At 46.2% G+C, this 12,922-nt stretch overlaps 1 pseudogene; it reads right to left on the minus strand.

Annotated features, from left to right (window-relative positions):
- Window positions 1-3,639: 3,639 nt before the first annotated feature.
- On the minus strand, window positions 3,640-4,249 carry LOC129042232 (transgelin-2-like; annotated as a pseudogene).
- Window positions 4,250-12,922: the final 8,673 nt, after the last annotated feature.

Below are 12,922 nucleotides of genomic sequence, written 5' to 3' on the forward strand. Positions count from 1 at the left end.
GGAGATGAGGAGCACCTCTGCCCGGCCGCCCCGTCTGGGAGGTGAGGAGTGCCTCTGCCCAGCCACCACCCCGTCTGGGAGGAAGTGAGGAGCACCTCTGCCCGGCCGCCCCCTCTGGGAAGTGAGGAGTGCCTCTGCCTGGCCGCCACCCCGTCTGGGAGGAAGTGAGGAGCTCCTCTGCCTGGCTGCCCCATCTGGGAAGGGAGGAGCGCCTCTGCCCAGCCGCCACACCGTCTGGGAAGTGAGGAGCGCCTCTGCCTGGCCACCCCGTCTAGGAGGTGAGGAGCGCCTCTGCCCGGCCGCCCAGTCTGGGAAGTGAGGAGCGCCTCTGCCCGGCCGCCCAGTCTGGGAAGTGAGGAGCGCCTCTGCCCGGCCGCCCAGTCTGGGAAGTGAGGAGCGCCTCTGCCCGGCCGCCCTGTCTGGGAGGTGAGGAGCGCCTCTGCCCGGCCGCCACCCCGTCTGGGAGGAAGTGAGGAGCGTCTCTGCCCGGCCGCCCCATCTGGGAAGTGAGGAGCGCCTCTGCCCGGCCGCCCGGTCTGGGAAGTGAGGAGCGCCTCTGCCCGGCCGCCCCCTCTGGGAAGTGAGGAGCGCCTCTGCCCGGCCGCCCCGTCTGGGAGGTGAGGAGCGCCTCTGCCCGGCTGCCACCCGGTCTGGGAGGAAGTGAGGAGCGCCTCTGCCCGGGCGGCCCGGTCTGGGAAGCGAGGAGCGCCTCTGCCTGGGCGGCCCCGTCTGGGAAGCGAGGAGCGCCTCTGCCCGGCCGCCCCGTCTGGGAGGAGAGGAGCGCCTCTGCCCGGGCGGCCCCGTCTGGGAAGTGAGGAGCGCCTCTGCCCGGGCGGCCCCGTCTGGGAAGCGAGGAGCGCCTCTGCCCGGCCGCCCTGTCTGGGAGGTGTACCCAACAGCTCCGAAGAGACAGCGACCATCGGGAGCGGGCCATGAGGACGATGGCGGTTTTGTTGAAAGGAAGAGGGGGGGAAGTGTGGGGAAAGGAAGGAGAGATCAGATTGTTGCTGTGTCTGTGTAGAAAGGGGTGGGCATAGGAGATTCCATTTTGTTCTGACTAGGAGAAATTCTTCTGCCTTGGGATGCTGTTGATCTATGGCCTTTCCCCCAGCCCCATGCTCTCTGAAACATATGCTGTGTCAACTCAGGGTTAAATGGATTAAGGGCGGTGCAAGATGTACTTTATTAAACAGATGCTTGAAGGCAGCATGCTCTTTAAGAGTCATCACCACTCCCTAATCTCCAGTACCCAGGGGCACAAACACTGCAGAAGGCCGCAGGGTCCTCTGCCTAGGAAAACCAGAGACCTTTGTTCATGTGTTTATCTCCTGACCTTCTCTCCACTATTATCCTATGACCCTCCCATATCCCCCTCTCCGAGAAACACCCAAGAATCATCAATAAATACTTAATAAATTAAAAAAAAAAAAAAAAACAGAATGAGGGAAAAGCCACATATAGGCAAATATTAACAACTGGTTGTTCAAGGTAAAAGTGTGCATGGGTGTTTGCTGTACTAATACTGCAACTTTTCTATAGGTTTGAAATTTTTTAAAATAAAAATACTAAGAGAAAAAGTTAGGGTTACAAGTATAAAATGTATTTCAAGCAGCCAAGTAGCAAGAGTTCATTACAGAAGAATTTCTGTTAATAAATGGAAATTAGACAGTCAAAAAAAAAAAAAAAAAAAAGAAAACAAATAGCAAAATGGCAGATAAAAATCCTGCAATAATTACATTAAATATAAATGGATTAAACACTTCAGTCAAAGGGAAATATTGGGAGAAGGATAAAAAAGACATGATCAAACTATATGCTGTCCAGGGGAGACTCACTTAATTTTTTATTTTTTGTATTTTTGAGATAGTTTCACTCTTGTTGCCCAGGCTGGAGTGCAATGGTGCAGTTGTCTTGCCTCGGCCTCTCGAGTAGTTGGGATTACAGGCGCCGCCACTATGCCAGGCTAAGTTTTGTATTTTTTTAGTGGAGACGGGATTTCGCCATGTTGGCCAGGCTGGTCTTATACTTCTGACCTCAGGTGATCTGCCTGCCTCGGCCTCCCAAAGAGCTGGAATTACAGACATAAGCGACTGCACCTGGCCTGGAATTCTTTATTTAAATCAACAAACTCATAGTCCTCAAGCCCCAGACCATGGTAGGCGGCCCTCCTTTCTCTGTTCCCTCACCCCCACTCCCTAGCCACAGTGAGGGGAATGGAAAATGAGAAGCCACGAGGGCCTCTGCCAGGGAAGGCTACCCTAGATGTGTGGTGAGCAAGGTGCAGCAGTGGCTGGGGTAGCAGCCGCCACAGGCCCTTACCTATAAATTAAGTCCGTGTAGCCACAGCTGCGGGAGAAGTAAAAACCGCCTTTGCAAAATGATGACTGAGACAGTGAAAGAGATCTAACCTAACCAACTCCATATTGGTTCTACCTTTAAGCTGTCCTTGTTCCTTCCTGGGCAAAGGCTGAACTAACTTTGAGAGGAACTTAGTTTACAGCTTAAAACAAAGATGATAATAGCCCTTTCCCAAAACAAACCTCCTTCTTGCCTGGGGACTAGACTGCCTTTATAGGACTAACAAATTAGCCACAAGATTAGAAATTATGGTTTAGGAGTCATGCAGCTGGGGGCTACAAGATTCTGACCCTCCCTAAACTGCTCCTAAAATCAGTGCTTAAGATATTTTGCAGACCCTGCACTTGATGGATCAGCTGGCACCACTCAGCTCGATAAACTGGCTCATCTGATCTTGTGGCCCCCACCTAGGAACTGACTCAGCACAAGAATACATCTTCAACTCCCTGTGATTTCATCTCTGACCTGACCGATCAGCACTCACAGCTCACTGGCTTCCCCCGTCCCAGTAAGTTGTCCTTAAAAACTCTAATCCCCAGGCCTGGCGCAGTGGCCCACAGCTGTAATCCCAGCACTTTGGGAGGAGTTCAAGACCAACCTGGCCAACATGGTGAAACCCCATCTCTACTGAAAATACAAAAACTAGCCAGGCATGGTGGTGAGCACCTGTAATCCCAGCAACTTGGGTGACTGAGGCACACGAATCAAGTGAGAATCACTTGAACCTGCGAGGCGGAGGTTACCTGCGACTGAGTTTCCCTGTCTCTACTAAAAATACAAAAATCAGCTGGGCATGGTGCCACGTGCCTGTAATCCCAGCTACTTGGGAGGCTGAGGCAGGAGAATTACTTGAACCTGGGAGGCAGAGGTTGCGGTGACCCGAGATCACACCACTGCACTCCAGCCTGAGCGACAGAGCGAGACTCCATCTCAAAAAAAAAAGGTGCAAGACTTTTAATTTCTTTAGGATTGGGAGGGCCTGGAAAAAAAAAAGATCTAGCTATGTTAATAGAGATTCTTTACAGATGCAAAATTTCCCCCCAAAAGGACAGCTTTGCAGGGCCATATGAAGATATGGCAAAGAAACATGTCTTGGGGTAAAATATTTTGATTTTCTTCCTTGTCTCATAATGTTATTCCAGAGTCAGTTTGGAAAGTAAGTCACGACATACAGGGTTAAATAAAACCCATCTGATGAGAATTTATGGTTTGTAGGGCATGACTCCCCAGATAGGAATTTGGACAAGATAAAAAAAAAAAAATCAGAGCTTAGTCCTCAGATCAGAGGATCTAGCGTGACATCCCATAGCCGGTCATGCCAACCTGAGACACCCTGCAGTTGCTTCCCATCTGTACCCCAATCATGTTCCTGCCCTCTTGTAGCTGGTTGAGAAGTTCCAAGGAGTCTCCTTGGGTTTCTTAGGGAACCATATGGGAGCCCCAGAGAAGAGCCCATCGTCCTGGGCTACTACCAGCCCACCCAGGTTCATCAGGATCCACCATACACAGGCCACGTTCTTTCCTCCCCAGGGGTGCACAGTTTGGAAGATGTCAGTGGTGTTAATGCCATAGTGCTCAGCTGCTTGCAGGCACTGAGATATCTGCTCCATCTGCTTTAAGGCCATGGTAGAGGCCTGGGTCTTCTTTACTGGGGCCTGCCCCTTGGGGCACAGTGTGTTAATGAGTTCACAGAGCTCTGTGCCCTCCTTGAGGAAATTCTGGAAGTTCTCGTGTCCAAGCTGGGGCCAGCCCACATCTTTTTGGCACTGGGTGGTGATCCATTGATCTGCTCCAGGTCTGCGTCATATGGATTCTCAATATTCTGCTGCACCTCCCGGCTCAGGCCACATGCAGTTACCCTGTTGGCCATTCCAATGGGTGGTGGCGGCTGTGGGGAGCATTCATGCAGGCTGGAGCGCCGTGCACTCAAGGCAGGGGCTGTAGCAGCTAATGATATTATTGATATGTTGGTGTACATCTCCTATTTTGTTTTCTGTTGGTTCTCCCTGTTTTTGTCTTTCCGGTTTTCTTTTTTTTTCTGTCTTCCTGTCGGTTATTTGAACATTTTTCAGTTTTCCATTTTTTATTTATTTTAGTGTTTTTAAGTATATATCTTTGATTAGCTTTTAGTGGCTGCTCTAGGTAGTTTATATGTTAGGTTTGGTGCAAAAGTAATTGTGGTTTTTGCCATTACTTTCTCTTTTTTTTTATTCTCTAAAGCACAACTTTATTTTCAGAAAGGAAAGGATACCAAAAATAGGACTGTCCTGTGCAGATGTCCAATAGCCTTAGTGTGGGGACCAAATGCCCCCCGGCCATTGGAAAAGACAGATCTTGTAAGTTCCATTCATCCATGCACTCAACCATTCATTCATTTTTATTGGGACAGACAAAGATAGACGTTCCTGCCATCATGTTTCAATGAAGGACATATTTGCCATTACTTCCAATGGCAAAAACCGCAATTACTTTTGCACCAAACTAATACATACTTGATCATCATTTTATTAGTATATATAAAACAGATTGTTTTGTTTTGTTTTCTTTTGTTTGTTTTTTTGAGACAGAGGCTGCAGTGCGGTGGTGCGATCTCGGCTCACTGCAACTTCCACCTCCTGGGTTCAAGCGAGTCTCCTGCCTCAGCCTTCCAAGTAGCTGGGATTACAGGCATGCACCGCCATGCCTGGCTAATTTTTTTGTATTTTTAGTAGGGATGGGGTATCACCATGTTGGTCAGGCTGGTCTGGAACTCCTGAACCAAAACAATCTGCCCACCCTGGCCTCCCAAAGTGCTGGGATTACAGGTGTGAGCCACTGCATCTGGCCAAAACCAGTTTTATTCAGAAACTTTTTTAAAAGAAAAACTCCTTCTTAAAAATAACAGAGAGTCAGAACAAATGCTATACTGGATCAGATGCTGGAAAAACAAGAGTTAGGTAAAACTAACCTGGACATTCTTAGCCCTTTGCCTGCCGTTTCTCAGCTCCAAATCTGCCCTTGCATGCTCCTCTCTTTTATGCTGTGTCTGGGACGCTGCAATGTTCCTTTAACAGATTTCTTTGCTAGCTGCCTTCCTGCAAAGCTCTGTCAATAGTGGGCGCTAGAGGAAGATTGGAAGGTAACAGAAAAGAAGGGACATTCTTCTTTCTAACTTGCTCTTTCAGCCAATGTTACCCCCAAAACAACACTTTACAAATAGTAGTTGGTTCCAGCTTCCAGCTACTTTGGGTGCTCCTTGAGAACCAACCTCATTGAGCCCTCTCAGAAATATCAATAGCAGCTGAGTGATGCTTTCTCTTTATAGACCCTCCTCCAAGTTTCTAGGTAGTGGTGACTCCCAACCTCTTCCCTTTAGTTATTCCAGCATTACAAGAATTAGTTGCTCTCTGTAGCCCTCTAGGCTACCTCAGTATTGCTTTCTGCTCTTTCAGCTTTCTGACACCTGAAACAAATCTTCTATATTAAATCCCTGATAAGGTTTGGATCTGTGTCCCTACCCAAATCTCATCTCAAAATCTCGAATTGTAATCCCCACATGTTGAGGAAGGGCCCTGTAATCCCCACGTGTTGAGGGAGGGAAGTGATTGGATTATGCTGTTCTAGCGATAGTGAGTGAGTCTCACAAGATCTGATGGTTTTCAAAAGTGGCAGTTTTTGTCCTGCACTCTCACTTCTCTCTCCTGCCGCCTTGTGAAGAAGGTCCTTGCCTCCCCTTCGCCTTCCATCGTGGTTGTAAGTTTCCTGAGGCCTCCCCAGCACTGTGGAACTGTGAGTCAATTAAACCCCTTTCCTTTATAAATTACCCAGTCTCAGGTATTTATTTATAGCAGTGCGAGAACAGGATAATACAATCCCTTCTGTGATTTTTATTTTTCTAATTGGACACTGACTGGTGACATGGGGGAAGGGAAAGGGCAGGAAACTATATATATCTCTATATATAGATATATGGAGTATATATAGATATATGGAATATATAGATATGTGGATTTTATATATATATATAAGGATTATATATTTCTGTATACCAAGTATACAAATAATAAATATCAATAATTTTATATGTTACTAGTAATAGCTGTGATTTATTGAGACCTAGTCTACGACTCTTTCTCTGGCTACTTTCTTCTCATGTTGTAAGTTTCTGCTTGAATTTAATCTCAGAGAGGTTTTCCCTGATCGCCTTATCAAAAGCAACTGCTATTCCCTGTTATTCTCTGCTTCAGCTCATAAACCTAGTCCTTTATAGTACACACAAAAAAGCACAATCATGTGATTTTTCTTGTCTGTCTTCCCCACTAGAATGTGAGCTCCATGAGAGGGAAACCCTTGTTGGTCTTGTTCACGGCTGTCTCCCTAAAGCCTAGCATAGTGTTTGGCTCATAGTAGGTATATGTGAGTATTTTTAAAATATTGGTGTCTCCATTATGTATTCTTGCTTAACAAGCCATCCTAAAATGTAGTGGCTTGAAACAAAACAGTAATTTCTCATGATTTTGTGGTCTAGCTGTGTGGTTCTGGTCTTGCCTGGGCTCACTGAAGAAGCTGCATTCAGCTGGTGGATTGGCTGGAACTAGAAGTTCCCAGAGGGCCTCACTTGGTGGGGACAGCTGGAAGACTGGGGCCTCTCTCTTTATGTAGAGTAGCCCAAATGTCTTTACATGGCATATGAGTTCCAAGAGTGTAAGCCTCAATGTGCACATTTTTTTTTTTTTTTTTTTTTGAGACAGAGTCTGATTCTGTCACCCAGGCTGGAGTGCAATGGCGCAATCTCGGCTCACTGCAACCTCTGTCTCCTGGGTTCAAGCGATTCTCCTGCCTCAGCCCCACAAGTAGCTGGGACTGCAGATGCCTGGCCACCACGCCCGGCTAATTTTTGCATTTCTAGTAGAGACAGGGTTTCGCCATGTTGGCCAGGCTGAATGTGCAAATATTTATTGAGCCTCTGCTTGGGTCACAGTTATGTCTCATTAGCCAATAAGTCATACGACCAAGTCCAGAGTCAGTATGGGAGGAGGCTACTCAAAGGCATGAATACCAGGAATATCAGTAGGGAGCTGTCAGTACAACAGTCTATAATTTTGTCTACATTATTGCTAATACTGACAGCAGCCTGCCACATAGTTGCTATTTCTTTTTCTTTCTTTCTTTTTTTTTTTTTTTAGACGAAGTCTTGCTCTGTTGCCCAGGCTGGAGTGCAGTGACATGATCTCAGCTCACTGCAACCTATAACCTCCTGGGTTCAAGCGATTCTCCTGCCTCAGCCTCCTGAGTAGCTAGAATTACAGGCATGCACCACCACGCCCAGCTAATTTTTGTATGTTCAGTAGAGATGGGGTTTTGCCATGTTGGCCAGGCTGGTCTTGAACTCTGGCCTCAAGTGATCCCCCCTGCCTTGGCCTCCGAAAGTGCTGGGGTTACAGGCTGAGTCACCACGCCCAGCCTATTATTATCTCTTTTTTTTTTTTTTTTTTTTTGAGACAGTCTTGCTCTGTCACCCAGGCTGGAGTGCAGTGGCATGATCTCGGCTCACTGCAAGCTCCGCCTCCCGGGTTCACGCCATTCTCCTGCCTCAGCCTCCTGAGTAGGTGGGACTACAGGTGCCCGTTACCACGCCCGGCTATTTTTTTGTACTTTTAGTAGAGATGGGATTTCACCATGTTAGCCAGGATGGTCTCGATCTCCTGACCTTGTAATCTGCCCGCCTCAGCCTCCCAAAGTGCTGGGATTACAGGTGTGAAGCACCGCGCCCAGCATCTGTCATCTCTTTTAACCCAGCAGTCCCCAACGTTTTTGGCACCAGGGATCCATTTCATGGAAGACAATTTTTCCATGGACCGGGAGAGGATGGTTGCAGGATGATTCAAGCACATTACATTTATTGTGCACTTTATTTATAATATTATTACATTGGAACATATAATAATTATACAACTCACCATAATGTAGAATCAGTGAGAGCCCTGAGCTTGCTTTCCTGCAACTAGACAGTCCCAACTGGGGATGATGGGAGACATCATCCAGTGACAGATCATCCAGCATTAGATACTCATAAGAGGTGTGTAACCTAGATCCCTTCCATGTGCAGTTCACAATAGGGTTCACGTTCCTATGAGAATCGAATGCCACCACTGATCTGACAGGAGGTGAATGGAGCTCAGGCAGTAATGTAAGTGATGGGGAGCAGCTGTAAATACAGATGAAACTTCTCTTGCTTGCCACTTACCTCTTGCTGTGTGGCCCAGTTCTTAACAGGCCATGGACCAGCACCAGTCCACGGCCCAGGGTTGGGGACCAGCACCAGTCCACAGCCCAGGGTCTGGGGACTCCTGTTTTAACAGACGAAGACTCTAAGATCCACAGAAGTCAAGTAACTTGTCAAAAGGTCATAGCAACTAAGTGGCAGAAAATTCTAATTTTGATTCCAAATTCTGTGACCTTTCGCTGTATCACAATCTTCTGGGAAAACATGCGTAGAAAAAAGATGACAACTCAGGAGAGAACTTCAATCTATATTTTCATTTGAATGGGAAAACACAATAGGTTTTATTTTCCTTTGCATGTAGTGGAGAAGATGAGTGAGCCAGATGATATGGGCTAAAGTGATTTTAAAATACCTCAATTGTCACTTCATTAGCCAAGCTGACTCATGCTCTCACTGGAAGTTCTATGGTTTCTCAGCTGTAGTCACACAATATTTCATACGTAATTCTCAGTCAGAGCTCTTACCTGTGTACTATTTGCGGTTCACCGTTTATTATGAGCTCTTCCTGGTCTGTATCCACATTGCTTGTATATTGTCTGAAGCACAGCAGGATCTCAACAAATGTTTGTTAAATGAACGAATTAGCAGAGGTCAAGGAGGCCAAAGATGAAGTCTTTCACTGTTTGCCAGGGACCCTGAGGAGAATCAATAAATAACTAGGGAGTAAAGCATTAAATGGAATGAATCATGAATTGTGTATTTGCTGTGGCTTGAATGTCCATGCCAAAACTCATGTTGAAAATTAATTGCCAGCTGGATGCAATGGCTCACTCCTGTAATCTCAGCACATTGGGAGGCTGAGACGGGAGGATTGCTTGAGTCCAGGAGTTTGAGACCCACGTGGGTAATATAGCAAGACCTGTCTCTATTTTTTTTAAAAGAAAATTAATTGCCATTGTAACAGTATTTAGAGGTGACACCTTTACAAGGTGATTAGATCATGAGTGGATTAATGCTATTATCATGGGAGTGGGTAAGTTATCTCAGGAGTGGGCTTCTGATAAAGAGATAAGTTTGGCCCCAATTCTCTGTCTCACATGCTCAATTCTGCCTTCTGCTTTTCACCATGGGATGGCCCTCACCAGATGCCAGTGCCATGCTTTTGGACCTTCCAGTCTCCAGAACCGCAAGCCAAATAAATTTTTATTCTTTGTAAACCACTCAGTCTGTGGTATTCCGTTATAGCAGCAGAAAAGGGACTAAGTATTATTTGAAGAACAAGAAGTAGTTCACGGAAGCAGATATTTTGGTTAAACAAATAGGTCAGGCCAGACATGGTGGCTTATACCTGTAATCCCAGCATTTGGGAGGCCAAAGCAAAAAGATCACTTGAGGCCAGAAGTTTAAGTCCAGCCTAGGCAACATATTGAGATCCTGTATCTACAACCACAACAACAACAAAAGTCAAAATTTGTTAACAAAACTAGCTTAAAATTGACTAGTGCTGTTAATATCTTTGTCAATTTTTAATTTAGAAAATTTCTATTTCAACCAATTCTGCTTGTTTTTTTTTGTTTTGTTGTTTTTTTCTTTTCTTTTTTTAATCAACAATTTTGAAAGTCCACAGGGAAGATTCACACCCCATAGCCTTTTTTTCCACTTGCTTGGTCTACCCCTTTCAGCACTGATGTCAAGAATTTAAATTTTCTCTACAATTAGAAGGAAATTTCCTTGAAGAAACTTTGTTGAAAACCATTGGAGTTGACAGGTTTTGTTTCCAGAGATATTGAACTACAGAGGATTCTGACTCTGGTGATACTGTGCACAGTGGTGGATAGGAAAGAAGCAAACATTAAATTTAAAAATTAACTTAAACAATTTATCAGAAATTCCCAGCACTTTGGGAGGCCGAGGTGTGCAGATCGCTTGAGCTCAGGAATTTGAGACCAGCCTGGGCAACATGGCAAAACCCTGTCTTTACAAAAAACAATAGTAATAAAAAACAAACAAAAATTTAACAGAAATTTACACACTGAATGTGGCATCTCCAGCTATTTGCAAACGATATATTTAGGAAATCTTGACATTTTCTACGTTAAAAAAAGTGAACCTCCATCAGAAAGGGCAGATTTTTTTTGACTATTTCTAAAAACATAGATTTAAAGTGGTAATTTAACATCCATATAAAATATAGAAAGGAGAAGTGTATTTCAAGTCATTTCTTGCCTTTTAAAAAAAAATTTGAGACAGGGTCTCATTCTGTTGCCCAGGCTGGAGTGCAGTGGTTTAATCTCAGCTCACTGCAGCCTTGACCTCCCGACCTCAGGATATCCTCCCACCTCAGTCTCCTAAGTAACTGGGACTACAGGCACACGCTACCATGCCTGACTAATTTTTGTATTTTTCCTAGAGACAGGGTTTCACCATGTTGCCCAGGCTGGTCTTGAACTCCTGGGCTCAAGCGATCCATCTGCCTTGGCCTCCCAAAGTGCTAGGGGAGTGATTCAATTGCCAAGGATGTTGCCTTAGAAGGAGTGGGACCTGGCCAGATGCAGTGGCTCACACCTGTAATCCCAGCACTTTGGGAGGCCGAGGCGGCCAGATTGCCTGAGGTCAGGAGTTCAAGACCAGCCTGGCCAACATGGTGAAACCCCATCTCTCCTGAAAATACAAAAAATTAGCAAATTAACTGGGCGTAATTAGCTGTAGCCTGTAATACAGGCATGAGCTGCTGCACCCAGCTAAACTATTTCTCGTTAATTCAGTGTTACAGAAACCACAGGCAATACTATAAAGTCCATGCCACGTGTGCTAATTCACAAGTGGACAGCATCATTCCCTTAGTTTCCCCAGCTGCTGTTTAAAGTAAAGCTGGTAAGGGCTACCTACAGTCTTCCAGTCACCAGGGCTGTTTGTGGCTGGCAGGAGACTCCAGGAGCCAGTCCTGGTTCCAGATTTCACTGGCCCGCTTCCAGGTGGTCTGCAGCTCACGTGGACTTTGTTCCTGGGAAACCTGTAGGTAGGTAGACAATCCAGCTAATATAGGCAGGCCTGAATGGGAGCAAATTCTGAAAGGCTGGGCCAGAACTCCAGGAAGCTAGCACAGATTTCAGATTAATTCCAGACCATACCTGAGCCCCCAAGAAATGTCCCGATGTTTCAGTTTCTGGCAACAGTCAGTAGGCCTGTAGGAAAAGGGCAGATACTTTTCATATTAATAGCTGACATGCAACACAGTTTAAAAGAGCCTCTGCCTGCTTCATCTCAACTGAGCAAGTAAGGCAGGTACAGTTGACCCTAAGTTAGGGAGGAGCAAACTAGGACTTTATGAAGGCCACACCAGAGCCAGATGGCTAAAGTATGGCTAGAACCCAGGTCTCAAAATTAAATATTCAAGCAGGCACTCAGGGCTTTGCTAGGGCCCAATCCACCAGCCTACGCGGCCAGGTGATCCCTGGAACCACCTGATCAGCCAGACCTTCAGCCTGTCGCTGGCTCTGTAAACTCCATGCTTGGGTCCACACCTCACCTCACTCCCAGCTGCAGCGAAAGGCTCATCACTGTATACCGACAACACCTGATGAGGTGAACTGTGGCAGAACCCAGTATAAAGATTTATAATGTTAAGATTGGGCTTGGTGGTTCACGCCTGTAATCACAGCACTTTGGGAGGCCGAGGTGGGCGGATCACCTGAGGTCAGGAGTTTGAGACCAGCCTGGCCAACATGGTAAAACCCTATTGCTACTAAAAACACAAAAATTAGCCAGGCATGGTGGCACACACCTGTAATCCCAGCTACTTGGGAGGCTGAGGCACGAGAATCACTTGAAGGCAAAGGTTGCAGTGAGCCAAGATTGTACAACTGCACACCTGCCTGGGCTAGAAAGTGAGACTGTCTCAAAAACAAAACGAAACAAACAAAAACAAGATTTATAATATTAAATAATAAGACACTTGCTAAATGCAAAGTGTAGATTCCTGTCTGGCAGATCAGGAAGGCTTTGATCGGCTGCAAGGCTAGGAAGACCCAGTGGCTCTATCTTGATATATGCCCACATCCTTGGGGATGAGCTTCAATGACTCTTGGCCTCCCTGGCCTGTCTTTAAGGCAGTGATTCTCAATCAGGAGCAATTTTATCCTTAGGGGACATTTGCCAATGTCTGGAGACATTTCTAGTTGTTAGAACTGGAAGAGGGGGTGCTATTGGCCTCTAGTGGGTAGAAGCCAGGGATGCTAATATATGTCCTGCAGCGCACAGGATAGCCCCCTACAAATGTCAGGAGTGCCAAGGGTGAGAAGCCTGCTTAAAGTAACAAGGCCGGGCTTAGGAAAAAAACCCTGCATTGGCCATCTCTCC

The sequence above is a fragment of the Pongo pygmaeus genome, chromosome 7 (assembly GCF_028885625.2).
Source record: "Pongo pygmaeus isolate AG05252 chromosome 7, NHGRI_mPonPyg2-v2.0_pri, whole genome shotgun sequence".
NCBI classification, from domain to species: domain Eukaryota; kingdom Metazoa; phylum Chordata; class Mammalia; order Primates; family Hominidae; genus Pongo; species Pongo pygmaeus.